This window comes from Ranitomeya imitator, chromosome 2, assembly GCF_032444005.1.
Source record: "Ranitomeya imitator isolate aRanImi1 chromosome 2, aRanImi1.pri, whole genome shotgun sequence".
NCBI lineage: Eukaryota > Metazoa > Chordata > Amphibia > Anura > Dendrobatidae > Ranitomeya > Ranitomeya imitator.
The window spans coordinates 581,507,241-581,524,766 of NC_091283.1; the positions used below are offsets into that span (position 1 = coordinate 581,507,241).

Sequence of the window (17,526 nt, forward strand, 5' to 3'; positions counted from 1 at the left end):
GCAATTATTTCCATTTAGAGGTCATACTAAATTTACCCAGTATATACCTTTAAAACCAGCTAAATATGGCATAAAGATTTTCTGGGCTTGTGACTCATCAAATGCCTACCCTTTACAAGGTCAGCTCTACACTGGGAAACCAACTGATGGTCCTCGACAAGTAAACATTGGAGAACGAACAGTATTGGACCTAGTGAGCTCGTATAAAGGCTCTGGAAGAAATGTCACCACCGATAACTTCTTTACAACCATGGAACTAGCTAAGGTATTGAACTCCTGGAACATGACACTAGTTGGTACAGTGAGAAAAAACAAAAGGTTCCTACCTAACAACATGCAGCCTGCCAAAGAAAGGCCTGTATACTCGACAAATTTTGCCTACAATCATGATGCAACAGTCTGTTCATATGTACCAAAGAAGAACAAATCAGTCGTGCTTCTATCATCTATGCACATGACGGGAGAAGTTGAAGAGACACTAGCAGCCAAGCCAGAGATAATAAAATACTACAACATAACAAAAGGTGGCGTTGATGTTATGGATAAAATGTTGGGAGAGTACACTGTGAAACGACGAACATCACGTTGGACTTTGGCATTTTTCTACAATATGATTGATGTCAGTGGGTTAGCATCCTACATCATCTACAGAGAACACAATCCAAGCTTCAGGGCAAAGGATCAACGAAGAAAGTTCCTGAAAGATCTCGCAAATCAGCTGTGTATGATTGCAATTGAAGATCGTAGTACAAACAAAATGATAATGAGAAACCATTTTCTTCGAGGTGCAGTAGAAATGGTGCTTGGACGATGCATTGTGGTAGCATCGCAGCCAGCAGCTGGCCCCAAAATACCTCATGGTAGTCGTGGACCCTCCCCTGTTGTTGGTAGTTGCTATGTCTGCAGAGACCTGAGGCGAAAACAACGCAAGACTAGAAAGTCTTGTGTGGTTTGTGTGAAACCCATTTGCGATGAACACTCTGTAGCAAAGCCAACATGCATTACTTGCAAAGAAAATCAATAAAAAAAAGTTTCTTACATTTTCTTTTATAATGTAAATGAACAGTTTTTTACTTGTTTATAATAGTTAAATAGCATTATCATTAAAAAAAAATTTATGCTTTTTCCCTTGCATTATCTTCATTCAAAATATATGAGGTACATTTGTACCTATGCAGCTTGTTATGGATGCAAAAAGATCTCGACCCCTTATCTCGGAAGCGGGTGGAGATATTTTATTGAAATTTGGCCAATATATTCTGGACCAAAAATGTAGAGATGTCACGAAATTTCAGCCCTCTACGTCTTTTCAAAAAAAAGTTATTGCAATTTTAAAACGGAATAGTTACAATTGTACCTATTCAGCCGGATAAGGGTTAAAAGGTAACTTCAAATCTCAGAGAGACAGAAGAGTCTGGGAGTATAAACTGATGACAACCTTTGACACACTCAGTGCAGGAATGAATGTGCCGCATGGATTTAAGTCTGTTTACATCAAATTAGGAAATTACTCCTCGGACCTTGTGGGGGCATCACAACACAGAACCAGACCCCAATCAGAAGACAATAAAACATTCACACTCCTTATCTATGAACTGTTCCAATATTTATGGCCACAACTCTCCCATAATGATAGTTCTGCTTCACATCACTTGTCTTATCTATTGCATTATTTCTTTCTGTACTGTGTTGTGCATAGATATGTGATTCTTCAGATTTCGTGTTATTCTATGCCTGACAAAGAGACCTGAGTAGTCTCAAAACCTTGCAATTTGTTACCATCTTTTCCAGGGTTGGACTGGCCTGGCGGGGTAGCAGGTAAATGCCCAGTGGGCACTGGGGTCGTGGGGGGCCCTTTAAAAATGCGGGCCCTTTAAAAGTGCGTCCAAATTTTTTGCAGTGTTGCGCGCACGTACCATCTGACCGCGGGGACGCTGGCTGGCTCCCTCACTGTCGCCACACACAGGATAAGGACCTTGACGGACATTCTGTGTGGGTGGTGACAAGCACCTCGCTTTGCTTTCCCGCTCTGTTGGTGATGGTGAATAATGAAGTGGTGACTCTGCGCTCTCTCCTGGCTCCCGCCCCACTGTGTGCTGCTGTGGTGAGTAGTAGTTGGTGACAGACTAACTTCGCTCTGCTCTCCTGGGCCCCTGCTCCCGCTGTCCTGCCGCCGTGTGAGTGACTCTGTGAATGAGTCTGACACACAGAAGAACTATCTAGGCACTCTCTCCTCTCCAGGCTCCTTCTGTCCTGCCTAGGCTGCCTTGTAGACTGTATCGACGGCTGTGTGGTGAGCTGCTGAGCCTGACACCCTCCCTGAAAGTGCCGACTGCATCTCTCTTCCTAACCCTGCAGTGCTGCTTCTAAAGTGCAATACATTTTTTCAGGATGAGTGTAGCCTCCATCCCATCCCCCATGATCCCATCCCCCATGATGCATTCCCATCGCCCATGATCCCATCCCCATGATAAATTCCCATCCCCCATGATAAATTCATATGGGGCAAATATCTGAAAGGAGCATCTTATGGGGCCATGTGCAGCATTATATGGGGCAAATATCTGTATAGGGCCATGTGCAGCATTATATGGGGCAAATATCTGTATGGGGCCATGTGCAGCATTATATGGGGCAAACATCTGTTTGGGGCCATGTGCAGCATTATATGGGGCAAATATCTGTATGGGGCCATGTGGAGCATTATATGGGGCAAATATCTGTATGGGGCCATGTGCAGTATTATATGGGGCAAATATTTCTATCGAGCATCTTATGGGGCCATAATCCGCATTTGTGGAGCATTATACGGGGCAAATGTGTCTATGGAGAATCTTATGGGGTCATAATCAACATTTGCGCAGCATTATATGGGGCATATTTTAATATGGAGCATCTTATGGGGCCCATCATAAACTGTTTGGAGCATTATATGGGGCGTATTTTGTATGGAGCATCTTATGGGGCCATCATGATCTGTATGGAGCATTATATGGTGCTCCTGATTCAATATGGATATTCAAAAACACTTGTGCACACGATGCAGAAAATGCTGCGGATCCGTAGTGTTTCCGCAGCTGCGGGTCCGCAGCAGTTTCCCATGTGTTTACATTACAATGTAAATGCTGCGCCCCCACGTAAGGGCAATGGATTTCTCGGTACCGGGTCCTTCAGTTCCTTCTGATTGGATGTCACGGTGGCCCGACCCGGACCGTGGCCCTATGAGGGGCGCCCAATAAAAGGCAGAGTTTGTAGATAACGGTAGTGTTCGTGTCGCCACCTGTGGTATTCGGTCAGGGTGACCGACGCTGCTTAGGGGTCCGCTGGGGTGATGTTATGGCAGCTAGATGGTATACCTTCCCACAGGTGAAGGTATAGGGCACAGGGCTTCCCAGAAGTGTAGATGGTGATGGTGGGTGGTGCAAGGCGCAGTGAATAACGAGGACACAATGGGTGCAGTCTCTTTACCTTTACTGAAGGCTTCAGCATCCACAGTCCAGAGTGCTGGATGACAGGGTAGCAGGGTCCGGACGGTCTGATGGCAATTCCAGAGTCCCCTTATCCAGGTGGAAATCAGTAGCCTTCCTACTAGCGCTCGTGCGTTGTAGTACCCCCCTGCTGAGCAACTCGGTAAGGTCCTCACAACTTTTGTAGATGTTATCTCTTCTTTCTCTGTCCCCCAGATGGATAGGACAAACCCGTATGACGGTGGTGGCCTGAGGCTATTTTATAGAGACCCTAGAGACGCCCCTCCTCCACAATTGCCACCGTGTCTGATTAGGTGTTTAGGTCGGACAGCCAACTTGGAATTGACTGCCCTGCCGGTCTCTGAAGTAAAGCGTAGAGTCTATTACTCCCTCGGTGTTACGGCCACCGGCCCGCTCTCCAGAAGGAGGCAGCCTCTCCTTAGACAGGACTCCTTCTGGTTTCTGTTCTCCTTGTGCCGTGACTTCATGGCTCACTCCCTCCTACAACACAATTCCTTTCGTGTCCTTTCTTAGGATGCTGCCGCATGGGTTGCAGGCGCAGCTCTGTGTCTTTCTGTCCTCCTCAAACCACAGTCTGGATCTGACTGGGGATCACCCCAGCCAGCTCGACCTGGAGACCTTTCTGCCTCAGCCTCCAGCCAGGAACTCTCTAACTTCCTGTCCAACTACCAGTTTTACCCTAATGTGAGGAGTGGCCTAATAGATAGAACCTTTTGCTCCCCCTGGTGGCTGGAGTGTGAAGTGTGCTGTGTGTTTTGTGATACCTGGCAGGGTGAACTCCTTTGGTGCCATCAGACGTAACATCACTCCCCCTGGTGGAAGAACGACATTACTGCAACGACCAGAACTCTAGGGCAATGCATAAACCTATGGGAAACAAAAAACGCTGTGCACATGCTGCAGAAATGCAGCAGTTTACATTACGCAGCATGTCACTTCTTTCTGCGGATTCCGCAGCGGTTTTACAGCTGCTCCTATGGAAAACCGCATTTGTAAAACCGCAGTGAAAGCCGCAGAAAAACCGCGGCAAATCCGAGATAAATCTTCAGCAAAAACGCAGCGTTTTTGCCCTGCAGATTTATCAAATCTGCTGCGGAATAATCCACAGTGGACCAGAATACGTGTGCACATACCCTTAACATACTTATGTCTCAATTAATTTTACTTTTATTGGTATCTATTTTTATTTTTGAAATTTACCAGTAGCTGCTGCATTTTCCACCCTAGGCTTATACTCGAGTCAATAAGTTTTCCCAGTTTTTTTGTGGCAAAATTAGGGGGGTCGGCTTATACTCGAGTACATACGGTATGTTTTACACCACTGCATATTGATTATAGGGTATTTCCCAAGACAATTGTAAAAGACCTTATATGTATGGGAGGATAGATGGTGACAGAGGTGGATTCATTTTATTAAAGTTTTTCACTTGAAAATGCTAGATAAATTTTGCTTCACTTTGAATATTGTTTACGTTGGCTTACGGACTTGGTGATTTACCTAGGACAAGGGATTTCTATGTGTGAGAAAAACTACTACTGATTTTAAATAGCAGATTTTGTTAACTACAATCAATAAATTACTTAACAAGAAACACTTTGATATAGTACAGTGCACAATACCGCTCTCTTTTGCACATTGCACAGCTTGCTAAAAGGCTCACATTTTAGTGAGAGAGGCAAAAAAATGAAAACTAATAAAACCGCTTATGGTAGCCATAGGGTGGGCCCCTAGAGTCAATTCCCCTGGTGGGCCCTAGGCACCCCAGTCCGACCATGATCTTTTCAGTTAGCCATTAAAAGGTATCAACCACTGAGGACTTTCAATTCTAAATATTTGTTTATCGACTGGCTAACACGGTACCAAGAAATATATATTTCCTGATGTAGATAAGAAACATCGAGAAACTATTGAGTTTTGAGACGATATAGGGCCAACTCTTAGGCTGTTCTTACCTCTGTCTAAAGGACTGTATATTTGATGTGGAAACAGAATGTCCCTCTCTAAGATACTTTACACATGCATTTCCTGGTCAACAGTTGAAGATATTCTGATTCTTCCCTGGTCATGTTACATCCAAAATCATATGAACGAATTCCCAAAAAATATCAGAAGGATCATTAGAATATTTTCTATACGCAGTTGAAGGCCTATCTGGCTAGCAACGTCTACACTACAGTTGTGCTCAAAAGTTTACATACTCCAGCAGAATTTTTGCTTTCTTGGCCTTTTTTTCAGAGAATATGAATGATAACACAAAACTTTTTCTCCACTCATGATTAGTGGTTGGGTGAAGCCATTTATTCTCAAACTACTGTTTCTTGTGTTTGATTGTGTCCATGTAATGCAACACAAAAGGTCAGTGGTGTGTCCCCTGACTGATTTTAAGGCCAAAGGTCAGAGTGCCCATTACTGACAATATCAAAATTGGGTAGATTAAGTCTTTATTACTCCCCTATTTTATGTACTGCTGGCTTTATGAAATAACAATTTGGGCATGACTGAAAATTTAATTGTAACATCCCCATACACCTTAGATGGCTGTCAGCCAAACAACTGTTTGTCCAATCGTTCAGCCAGCAGCTATCTTGCCGGATTCTTCCCATTACCAGGAGCGGTTGCTTGGCAGAACGCTCCGGTATTCTTTGTGAGAGACCCATACCAGACATTTATCTCTAGAAAAGAAAAGGATTGGCAGTTCAAAATTGGATTTTCTGGCTCCTTTTCTTCTCAGACAATCAACTGTTGGGGGCCCTTATACACGTTAGATTGTAAGCCAAAACCATCAATGACGCCGGATTCAGCCAACGTTAGTCTAATTTTTGGCAAACATTTTCTCTGTGGAAAATTTACTCTGTTTCAGCATATAATAATTCATTTCAGCATTTATTAATAGAAAATGATAATATTTTTGCTTCTTTTTTCCACCAAATCTAGGGTAAGGAAGGAAGGTTTTGTGGATCCTCGGCACAGTATTTTTTTAGAACCAGTTTAGAATATTGAGCTCTGGAGAACTTGAATTCTGAAAAACTCACCCACAAAAAATATATTTATATGATAGGGTATATTAAAAGACTGACAATGAAATAATGAAATGTGATGCTAACAATATTTAAAACTGTTTAGAGCTTTAAGTAGGTAACTTAAATAAACCGATACATAAATAAAGTGGATGGGATTGTCTACTTTATTCAATTCACATGAAATCAATGGCCAGCCTGCATCTTATATGGTTACTGTATACTCTGCCCTTCATAGCAAAATACGCCCTTTGTATTGGATTGGATATCTTCTCTATTGGATTAGGGATCTGTATGTGGGACTCCTGCTTTTTAACTAGATACAAAATTGGGTGTTTAATTTTTGCTTTTTTTTTCTAATTTAGACAACCTCTTTAACAGCAAGGTGGAATATCTGACATAAAAAAAACTAGAGTGGATGTATCTTTTGGTCTTTTTTGCATTCAGAATTCAATGTATGTACATATTGCCTATTTGTTATATTGCATTTCTAATGTATTGTGGCTTGAAAATTGCTTGAAATTTCTGCAGAAAAGTGACGCTGCTTATTTCTTTGAAAGATTATCTACTGTTAGGATTTTGATAGATTTTAAAAAATGTGTTTTATGTATGTCCTGTTCAATAGTATGTGGACAGGTCATTATCTCCACCTCATTCATTTTCCACTTACCTTGCTTCATTTTTCCTTCCGGGCCCAGGACGCAGTAGTACCTGCAGCTCAGCAGATGGCTGCTTGTGTTCTGTCAGTTTTTAATGGTTGGAGGTATATTCTTATCTGCCGTTCACACCATGTTATCAGTTAATACAGAAACTTTTCGTCTTGTGTGATGACAGCTGTGAAGATGTCTGGGTGGAGTTGTGCTCATAGATGCATCATAGGGGATTCTCTTGAAAACATGACACACTTGAAAGTGAGAATGACATATGTCTTTCATCTGCCATACATTGATATTTTGACCAGTTTTTATTGATGTGTGAACATGAACAAGCAACAAAATTCCATTGAGATAATATGTTTTGAAAAATTGTGTACGAGTAAGACTCCCACCAATCAACTATTATATGTTGGTGAAAAATTCTGCTACTCCCCTGAATAAGGGACCCACATTTATTAACGTAAAATTTTTAACAAGGCGATGTAAATGGATTTTTTATATCAAACAATCCTGATCGGTATAGGAACTGTCCTATGCTGCTTGTCAAGTGACAGAGGTAAAGTCTCTTAAAAGGATTGTCCAGTGCCTGGACAACCCCTTTTTAAAAAAATAATAATAATTATTATTATTTTTTATAGAGCGCAAACATATTTCACAGCACAGCACAGCACTCACCTACATGGTGAGCTGCAGCATGTGCTACATGTTCACAGATCGACCAGAAGAAGAATCCAATTTCACCTGTCAGAAGTGTAGACTAGTGGCCCTTTTAGAAGAAAAGGTGCGGGGTCTGGAAGAAAGAATAGCAACTTTGAAACTCATCAAAGAGAATGAAGACTTTCTAGACAGAACAGAAGCATCTCTACTGGTCACAGAAGGTGCAAAAAGTGTCAGAGAACCTCCAAAAGCAGATGAGTGGAAGCATGTGACCAAAAGAAGCAAGAAGACCATGGAGAAATCACCAACCACACAACTGAAGAACCGATATCAAATCTTTGTAGAGGATGAAGATGGCACACCTAAGAATGAAGCAATACCAGCAAGCAAAAAAGAAAAGGGCACACAGCAACAAGTGACAGCAAAAAGTACAGCCAAGAAGCAACGAAGAGTGGTGGTGGTGGGAGACTCACTACTGAGAGGCACCGAAGCAGCCATCTGCAGACCGGACATAACTGCAAGAGAAGTATGCTGCCTTCCAGGTGCGATGATCAAGGATGTGACCGATAGGATACCAAAGCTCTTCAGCTCCAAGGACGTCCACCCATTTCTTCTGATACATGTTGGCACCAATGACACGGCAAGGAAGGACCTACCGACAATCTGCAAGGACTTTGAAGAGTTGGGGAAGAAAGTAAAGGAACTGGATGCACAGGTAGTTTTTTCTTCTATCCTTCCAGTAGACGGGCATGGCACCAGGAGATGGAACAGGATCCTTGATGCAAACAACTGGCTAAGACGATGGTGCAGACAACAAGGATTTGGATTCCTGGACCACGGTGTGAATTACTGGTATGATGGACTCCTCGCCAGAGACGGACTACACCTCAACAAACCTGGGAAACACACATTCGCCAGAAGACTCGCTACACTCATCAGGAGGGCGTTAAACTAGAAGAAGAGGGGACGGGAAGAAAAACATTAGACTCGAACAAAGACGACCCAGGAAAACATACTCAGAAGGGAGGTAAGAACATTTCTAAAACAATCCACAGTGAGGAGATTGGAACAAAACAAAATCCTCTAAACTGCATGCTCGCAAACGCCAGAAGCCTGACAAACAAGATGGAAGAACTAGAAGCAGAAATATCTACAGGTAACTTTGACATAGTGGGAATAACCGAGACATGGTTAGATGAAAGCTATGACTGGGCAGTTAACTTACAGGGTTACAGTCTGTTTAGAAAGGATCGTAAAAATCGGAGAGGAGGAGGGGTTTGTCTCTATGTAAAGTCTTGTCTAAAGTCCACTTTAAGGGAGGATATTAGCGAAGGGAATGAGGATGTCGAGTCCATATGGGTTGAAATTCATGGAGGGAAAAATGGTAACAAAATTCTCATTGGGGTCTGTTACAAACCCCCAAATATAACAGAAAGCATGGAAAGTCTACTTCTAAAGCAGATAGATGAAACTGCAACCCATAATGAGGTCCTGGTTATGGGGGACTTTAACTACCCGGATATTAACTGGGAAACAGAAACCTGTGAAACCCATAAAGGCAACAGGTTTCTGCTAATAACCAAGAAAAATTATCTTTCACAATTGGTGCAGAATCCAACCAGAGGAGCAGCACTTTTAGACCTAATACTATCTAATAGACCTGACAGAATAACAAATCTGCAGGTGGTTGGGCATTTAGGAAATAGCGACCACAATATTGTGCAGTTTCACCTGTCTTTCACTAGGGGGACTTGTCAGGGAGTCACAAAAACATTGAACTTTAGGAAGGCAAAGTTTGAACAGCTTAGAGATGCCCTTAATCTGGTAGACTGGGACAATATACTCAGAAATGAGAATACAGATAATAAATGGGAAATGTTTAAGAACATCCTAAATAGGCAGTGTAAGCGGTTTATACCTTGTGGGAATAAAAGGACTAGAAATAGGAAAAACCCAATGTGGCTAAACAAAGAAGTAAGACAGGCAATTAACAGTAAAAAGAAAGCATTTGCACTACTAAAGCAGGATGGCACCATTGAAGCTCTAAAAAACTATAGGGAGAAAAATACTTTATCTAAAAAACTAATTAAAGCTGCCAAAAAGGAAACAGAGAAGCACATTGCTAAGGAGAGTAAAACTAATCCCAAACTGTTCTTCAACTATATCAATAGTAAAAGAATAAAAACTGAAAATGTAGGCCCCTTAAAAAAATAGTGAGGAAAGAATGGTTGTAGATGACGAGGAAAAAGCTAACATATTAAACACCTTCTTCTCCACGGTATTCACGGTGGAAAATGAAATGCTAGGTGAAATCCCAAGAAACAATGAAAACCCTATATTAAGGGTCACCAATCTAACCCAAGAAGAGGTGCGAAACCGGCTAAATAAGAATAAAATAGATAAATCTCCGGGTCCGGATGGCATACACCCACGAGTACTAAGAGAACTAAGTAATGTAATAGATAAACCATTATTTCTTATTTTTAGTGACTCTATAGCGACAGGGTCTGTTCCGCAGGACTGGCGCATAGCAAATGTGGTGCCAATATTCAAAAAGGGCTCTAAAAGTGAACCTGGAAATTATAGGCCAGTAAGTCTAACCTCTATTGTTGGTAAAATATTTGAAGGGTTTCTGAGGGATGTTATTCTGGATTATCTCAATGAGAATAACTGTTTAACTCCATATCAGCATGGGTTTATGAGAAATCGCTCCTGTCAAACCAATCTAATCAGTTTTTATGAAGAGGTAAGCTATAGACTGGACCACGGTGAGTCATTGGACGTGGTATATCTCGATTTTTCCAAAGCGTTTGATACCGTGCCGCACAAGAGGTTGGTACACAAAATGAGAATGCTTGGTCTGGGGGAAAATGTGTGTAAATGGGTTAGTAACTGGCTTAGTGATAGAAAGCAGAGGGTGGTTATAAATGGTATAGTCTCTAACTGGGTCGCTGTGACCAGTGGGGTACCGCAGGGGTCAGTATTGGGACCTGTTCTCTTCAACATATTCATTAATGATCTGGTAGAAGGTTTACACAGTAAAATATCGATATTTGCAGATGATACAAAACTATGTAAAGCAGTTAATACAAGAGAAGATAGCATTCTGCTACAGATGGATCTGGATAAGTTGGAAACTTGGGCTGAAAGGTGGCAGATGAGGTTTAACAATGATAAATGTAAGGTTATACACATGGGAAGAGGGAATCAATATCACCATTACACACTGAACGGGAAACCACTGGGTAAATCTGACAGGGAGAAGGACTTGGGGATCCTAGTTAATGATAAACTTACCTGGAGCAGCCAGTGCCAGGCAGCAGCTGCCAAGGCAAACAGGATCATGGGGTGCATTAAAAGAGGTCTGGATACACATGATGAGAGCATTATACTGCCTCTGTACAAATCCCTAGTTAGACCGCACATGGAGTACTGTGTCCAGTTTTGGGCACCAGTGCTCAGGAAGGATATAATGGAACTAGAGAGAGTACAAAGGAGGGCAACAAAATTAATAAAGGGGATGGGAGAACTACAATACCCAGATAGATTAGCGAAATTAGGATTATTTAGTCTAGAAAAAAGACGACTGAGGGGCGATCTAATAACCATGTATAAGTATATAAGGGGACAATACAAATATCTCGCTGAGGATCTGTTTATACCAAGGAAGGTGACGGGCACAAGGGGGCATTCTTTGCGTCTGGAGGAGAGAAGGTTTTTCCACCAACATAGAAGAGGATTCTTTACTGTTAGGGCAGTGAGAATCTGGAATTGCTTGCCTGAGGAGGTGGTGATGGCGAACTCAGTCGAGGGGTTCAAGAGAGGCCTGGATGTCTTCCTGGAGCAGAACAATATTGTATCATACAATTATTAGGTTCTGTAGAAGGACGTAGATCTGGATATTTATTATGATGGAATATAGGCTGAACTGGATGGACAAATGTCTTTTTTCGGCCTTACTAACTATGTTACTATGTTACTATGTTACTATGTTACTTTACAATTGAGCGGAAAGTCAGATAATAAAGACATTGAAAAGTAAAACATAGTTCAACAGTTACAGGAGGAGTGAGGGCCCTGCTCGCAAGCTTACAATCTATAAGAAGATGGGGCGACACAGTAGGTAGAATGTGCTTGTCATGTATGGTTCAGCCATCATTATAATAACTAGGGGTTATGATAAAAAGATGCATGAAACAGTGGAGACAGGTAAATAAGAAGCACCAGATTCTGAGGAAAAATTAGAAGGGAGAACAGAGGAGAGTTTAATTAGTGACGTGAGATGATAGGCTTGTCTTAAGAGATGTGTTTTAAAGCATGCTTAAAAATGTAGAGGCTAGGTATTAGTTGGATCTTTCTGCGTAATGCATTCCAGAAAACTGGTGCGGCACAAGATAAGTCTTGGAGACTGAAGTGTGAGGTTCTGGTTATGGAGGATGTTAAGGTACCGTCACACTTAGCGACGCTGCAGCGATACCGACAACGATCCGGATCGCTGCAGCGTCGCTGTTTGGTCGCTGGAGAGCTGTCACACAGACAGCTCTCCAGCGACCAACGATCCCGAGGTCCCCGGTAACCAGGGTAAACATCGGGTTACTAAGCGCAGGGCCGCGCTTAGTAACCCGATGTTTACCCTGGTTACCATCGTTAAAGTAAAAAAAACAACCACTACATACTTACCTACCGCTGTCTGTCCCCGGCGCTCTGCTTCTCTGCTCTGGCTGTGAGCGCCGGGCAGCCGGAAAGCAAAGCGGTGACATCACCGCTCTGCTTTCCGGCCGCTGTGCTCACAGCCAGAGCAGATAAGCACAGCGCCGGGGACAGACAGCGGTAGGTAAGTATGTAGTGGTTGTTTTTTTTACTTTTACACTGGTAACCAGGGTAAACATCGGGTTACTAAGCGCGGCCCTGCGCTTAGTAACCCGATGTTTACCCTGGTTACCAGCGAAGACATCGCTGAATCGGCGTCACACACGCCGATTCAGCGATGTCAGCAGGAGATCCAGCGACGAAACAAAGTTCTGGACTTTCTTCCCCGACCAGCGACATCACAGCAGGGGCCTAATCGCTGCTGCCTGTCACACTGGACGATATCGCTAGCCAGGACGCTGCAACGTCACGGATCGCTAGTGATATCGTCTAGTGTGATGGTACCTTTAGTCATGGATCCTTAGATGTAGAATGGAGAGCTCGGGTAGGGTGATAGAGATGAGGGAGTTAATGTACAATGGTACGGAACTGTGGAGAGCTTTGTGTATGAGAGCGATGAGTTTATATTCTGTTCTGTAGTGGATGGCTAACCAGTGCAATGAATGGAACAAGGTGGAGGCATCGGTGTAGCGGCTGGATAGAAATATAATCCTGGCTGCCACATTCGGAAGGGATTGGAGAGGAGAAAGTTTGGCAAGAGGAAAACCGATCAGAAAAGGAGTTAAAGTAGTTCAGACAAGAGTGAATAAGAGTGACAATAAGAGTTTCTGCTGTTTCAAAGGTGTGAATATGTAGGATTCTGGAGATGCTTTTTAGATGCAGGTAACATGAACGAGTGACTGGATTTAGGGAATAAAGGAAAATTCTATGTCAAATGCAGAAATTGTTATATCGGTTATAGGTAGGTTATTAAAGAAGGAAAACACAAGAAGATCAGTTTTGGAGAGATTCAGTTTCCGATCAAGTGAGAACATGATGTTAGAGACAGCAGACAGACTATCTCTGGTATTTTATAGTAAAGCATGGTTGATGTCAGGAGAAGAGGTGTATAATTGGGTGTCATTAGTATAGAGATGACACTGGAAACTAAATCTGCTGAAGGTGTGTCCAATAGGGGCAGTATATTGAGGTCCACAGTGTCAAATGTTGCAGAGAGAATCTGCAGGGAGTAGTGCAGGGAATCCAGGAGAATCTGCAGGGAGTAGTGACCATTAGATTTAGCTGTTAGTAGATCATTAGCGACTTTAGTGAGGCAGGTTCAGAGTGTAAAGAGATGAAACTGGATTGTAAAGGGTCAAGAAGAGAGTTATCCGAGAGATAGCGTATTAGCCGAGAGTGGACCAACTGTTCCAGGATTTTAACTCCTTTCTGCCAGCTGACGGAATAGTATGTCAGCTGGCAGTATCCCCCGCTTTGAGACTTCGGCAGTGAGCCTGCCTCAAAACCACAACATGTCAGCTGTTTTCAACAGCTGACATGTGCCCGCAATGGGCGCAAGCGGAATCGCGAACCAGCTCGTGCCCATTAACCAGGTAAGTGCCACTGTCAAACTCTGACAGCGCCATTTAACAAGCGCTGCCGGCGGTGCAGCCGGAAGTACGCGCACCACTGACCCCCGTCAAGTGATCAGGGGTCATCGGTGCATTGCCATCAAAACCAGAGGTCTCCTCGAGACTTCTATGGTTGTTGATGATAGATTGCTATGAGCGCCACCCTGTGGTTGGCGCTCATAGCAAGCATGTAATTCTGCTGCATAGAGGTGATCTGTGCATCACCTCTATGTAGCAGAGGAGATCGAGTTGTGGCAGCTTCTAGCCTCCTATGGAGGCTATTGAAGCATGCCAAAATTGAAAAAATGTGTTTAAAAATATAGAAAAAATTAAAAATATATTTAAAAAATCACCCCCATTTCGCCCCAATCAAAATAAAATAATAAAAAAATAAAATCTACACATATTTGGTATTGCCTCGTTCATAATTGTCTGATCAATCAATAAAAAAGGATTAACCTGATCACTAAATGGCGTAGTAAGAAAAAAATCAAAACGCCCAAATTATGTTTTTTTGGTCTCCACAAATGCAATAACAGGCGCTCAAAAGAACGGATCTGCACAAAAGTTGTATAATTAAAAACATCAGCTTGGCACACAAAATATAATCCCTCACCGGACCCCAGACCACAAAAAATGGAAACGCTACCGGTATCGGAAAATTGCGCAATTATTATTTTTGCAAACTTTGGAATTTTTTTTACCACTCACATAATAGGGAACCTAGACATGTTTGGTGTCTATGAACTCGTAATGACCTGGAGAATCATAATGGCAGGTCAGTTTTAGCATTTAGTGAACCCAGCAAAAAAGCCAAACAAAAAACAATTGTGGGATTGCACTTTCATTCCCGAACCCGGACTCTATTCAGATGAATGGGGTCCTGAAAATCCGTTGTTTGCCACGCTGTCATCTGCGCTGTTTATTGCCGGTCAGAGAGGAGTCAGCTGATACTACTCTACTACTCCCAACAGCCTACGCCTGCTGCCGCTAATAACAGGGAGAGCAAGCGCAACTGATGGGAGTATTCATCAGCCCGTGCTATAAATTAATGTAGCCCTCCGCTGTCAACTTTATCATGGCTGGTTATCAAGAATAGAGGGGTCCCACGCTGTTTTTTTTAAAATTATTTAAAGAATTTTTTAAAAACAGCATGGGCTCCCCCCCATTTTTGACAATCAGCAAAGCTAAAGCAGACAGCTTGGGGTTGGTATTCTCAACCTGGTAAAAGGCAATGGATATTGACCCCCCAGCCTAGATGCGCCAATTCTGGCACTTTGGCGCTTCCCACTGGGTGAAGAATGCAGCATCAGTGACCTGCGGTAATCTCAATGATGCCACTGCTAATCACTGACTCTGTGCTTGCAGCAGCTCATTTTCTGTGGTTTTTTTTTGCCCAGACAGTCACAACTTGGCACCATCCAGATTGAAAACCAATTATCGCAGACATGAATTATGGCGTGGGACAGTATGTCAGACAGGTGAGGGATAGTGTTGTTTTTTACTTTTTTTTTTTTTTTTTACAGGATATCAGGGCTTCAATGGAATGGGCGTTAGGTGAGTATTTTCATTGTTTATTATTTTCTGTTTTTTTTTTACAGGGGACCATGGCTTCAATGGTATTGGCTTAAGATGAGTGTAATTGTGTGTGTTGTTATTAAATACATTTGTAACACTACCAGCCCCCAAATGACTGCTTTAGCTTGGCTAGTTGTCAAAAATGGGGGGAAACCAAAGCCATTTTTTAAATTATTTACTTAATTAAAAGAAAAAAGGCACGGGGATGCCTCACTTCTTGATAACCAGAAATGATAAAGCTGGCAGCTTCGGGTTGCAGCCCATAGCTGTCATCACCAGCATGGTGATGAAAAATAGAAAGACCCCACATAATTTTTTAAAATTTATTTATTTATAGCTCAGGCATCGGCTGATGGATACTTGTAGTTATTAACGGTAGCCATCAGCCGATGCCTCTGTGACCAGAGGTAAACTTTTTACCGCTGGTCACAGCTGCTGGCACTCTGACTGGCAGTAATAATGTTACCATCTATCAGAGCCGCCGGTGTTTCTCATGCTGTCATGTACATGACAGTTTGGGAACGCCAAGTGTTCAGGGAGCCTGAATAGTAACGCGGACTTCTTGGAGTGGTCCGTGTTCGGGGTTTATGCCCAAACTGTAGGTGTTCAGCATGGACATCAAACTTTACTGTTCAGGTTCGCCCATCACTAGTTATGACGGCATGTTTAAATGAGGAGGGAAAGATACCGGAAGAAAGAGAGTAAACTGCATGCATTTTTGGCACAGTACTAATCCTTGTGCTCTGCCCTATTCTCATGTCAGGCCGCTGCCAGGATTGCCAACCATCCAAAAATTCCAGGGCAATCCGCAAAAAAAGGCACTTTTTTCCCCAGTCCATTAAAAACAACTTAAAGCTATTTTAATTTTTTTGAGGCTGAATAAACTTATACAGGTTATTTTAGTTTCAAAAATTTTTTATTGAAATTTTCAATAACAGCATGAAATTTAAATGTAGATGTACTCCTTCGCAGGGGAGTCTATAACTGAGAAATATATGAACATAAACTTATTTCGAATGTAGGGGAAGACAATACCAAGACAACATAGGGAGGAAACATTAAGGGAAAGGGGGACTGCATTTACATCTTAAAATGTATCAATCATTGTCCCCGCAAGTTCCAACCCCTATGGGGACAGGCGTAGAGTCTGACTCAAGAGTAGATTAGGCTGCAGGTCCATCCATGGACTCCATATCTTGAAGAACTGATCCCACATGTCATTTCTGGTAGCCTCAATGCGTTCATAAAGCATGATTTTATTCATCCTATCCTTAACCAATTGTAGCGACAGCGTGGGGGACCTCCACTTCGAAGCGATGTGAATTTTAGTAGCCATAAAGAGGAAAGTAGCCAACTTAAATAGACTTTTAGGAAGAGTCGGGTGTCCCGCCCCAAGGAGGAAAACAGAGGCGTCCAAACTGGTTTTTCTCCCAGCCAATTGGTCCACTAGAAGATTAATCTTTTGCCATAAATTGGATACCACTGGGCATGTCCACCATACAGGTCCTTCTCAAAAAATTAGCATATAGTGTTAAATTTCATTATTTACCATAATGTAATGATTACAATTAAACTTTCATATATTATAGATTCATTATCCACCAACTGAAATTTGTCAGGTCTTTTATTGTTTTAATACTGATGATTTTGGCATACAACTCCTGATAACCCAAAAAACCTGTCTCAATAAATTAGCATATTTCACCCATCCAATCAAATAAAAGTGTTTTTTAATAACAAACAAAAAAAACATCAAATAATAATGTTCAGTTATGCACTCAATACTTGGTCGGGAAGCCTTTGGCAGAAATGACTGCTTCAATGCGGCGTGGCATGGAGGCAATAAGCCTGTGACACTGCTGAGATGTT

The 17,526-nt window shown here is 42.4% G+C and overlaps 1 protein-coding gene across 1 annotated transcript in view; it reads right to left on the reverse strand.

Moving 5' to 3' along the window:
* Positions 1–17,526, reverse strand: part of LOC138666737 (uncharacterized) — a 118,329-nt gene that overhangs the window by 32,783 nt on the left and 68,020 nt on the right. The window lies entirely within an intron of this gene.